The 1,484-nt window shown below is 39.0% G+C and overlaps 1 pseudogene; it reads right to left on the minus strand.

The window, feature by feature from the left end:
• Positions 1 to 450: 450 nt before the first annotated feature.
• Positions 451 to 1,147, minus strand: LOC123023719 (annotated as a pseudogene).
• Positions 1,148 to 1,484: the final 337 nt, after the last annotated feature.

Consider the following 1,484-nt stretch of genomic DNA (forward strand, 5'->3'; position numbering starts at 1 on the left):
TCTGTGACTGACCCAAAGTTATCCAGTTGACTCTATGGCTAAGCGGAGACCAGAACCCTGTCCTGTGCTCTTAACCACTACACCACAGTTGTTCTTTTTTAAAGACATTTCTTCTCTTTCTCCTTCTTCTCCTTCTCCATATACATATCTCCCATCTCCTTCGTAAGCTCAACTTCTTCATCAGTCATGTGACACATGCGTAGCTTCTTCCCTCTTGCTAAAAGAGAAAAATGGTACCAAGTTTTTAGTGATGAAAGAACTATAATGAGTAAAACTAGTAATTCTGAAGCAATAGAAACTCAACAACTTCTCATAATCAAGTCAAGAGTTCACTGATGAACTGATGTTTTTTTAAAAATACAAAAGCATTGCACTGAAGGAATGATACATCTGGTTTAATAAGAAATGTTGTAAAAATTGTGTCTACTTCTTTGCATTCATGCATGTATACTACTTTGAAAATTCCAGGTTGTTCCATTTGTTACTGTTCATTGGATTCTGCTGCCCTTCTGCAATTGCAGATCCTTCTCCTTTCCCTTATTAACATCACTGATGCATGTCCACTGTCCATCTACCAATTCCTTCTATAAAGTTACTGTATTGTCGCCCCCAGACACTGAAAGAATATTTGCTATGATGGGTCAAAAGGCATGCCAGACAACATCATTTAATTTGTGTAACCATTTGTTGACCCTGAATTTCCAGAGGTGTTATCACACATTCAGATAAAAACTGCCATCCTGGCAATAGTACTTGCTGGCAAACCTATGGAAGGTTCCCAGGCTACATCTCTGGCCCAGTCACTATGAGCTTCTAGATTTTGTTGTTCTTTCCACTGGCCATCCTCTTCTTTCCAAATCTCGATAATATCATCACAGCTACTTGAAGCAAATTGTTTGGTGTAGTTTGGCTTTTGGCTCGATGGCTGGTCTATGAGGTTTCCTGGTACAACAGCAGATACACAGCTAACAGCATTGCAACCAATTGTGTGCGCATTGCTGAATTTTATTTTTAGTTTTTAAATTTCCCACTCTCCATTGTCAGTGTAACTCATCAGGGAGGTGGCCCAATCAGAACTGTCACATGCCAGGATCAGTCCATAGTCCTCTGGAGCCCAACATGCAAAATGCAGTACCACTGACCTCATGAAATTTCAGTAACATAAATATTAATTCTGTTTTATAAAGAAATAAGAAATGGTACTTGGTAATTTCAGTTCTGCCTGCTTCTTACTCAATAAATATGATAGTTTCTGCTTCTAATTTCTTGGACTTCAATATTGATTTTCCTGAGGTGATGATTGAGATTATGATGATTGGCATAAAAGGATGAAATAGGTTTGTTCTTTTTCTAGCTTCACAAAGCTCAAATAGGCAATCCATAGGAGGGGAAAAGTATAATCCAGGCAAGTCAGGAAGACAAACAACCTCTTTGATGCCAGTGTGGTATGGTGCCAGACTAGAACTCAGCCCTGAAGCTCATGG

This window comes from Varanus komodoensis, unplaced genomic scaffold (assembly GCF_004798865.1).
Source record: "Varanus komodoensis strain SLA01 unplaced genomic scaffold, ASM479886v1 scaffold21, whole genome shotgun sequence".
NCBI classification, from domain to species: Eukaryota; Metazoa; Chordata; class Lepidosauria; order Squamata; family Varanidae; genus Varanus; species Varanus komodoensis.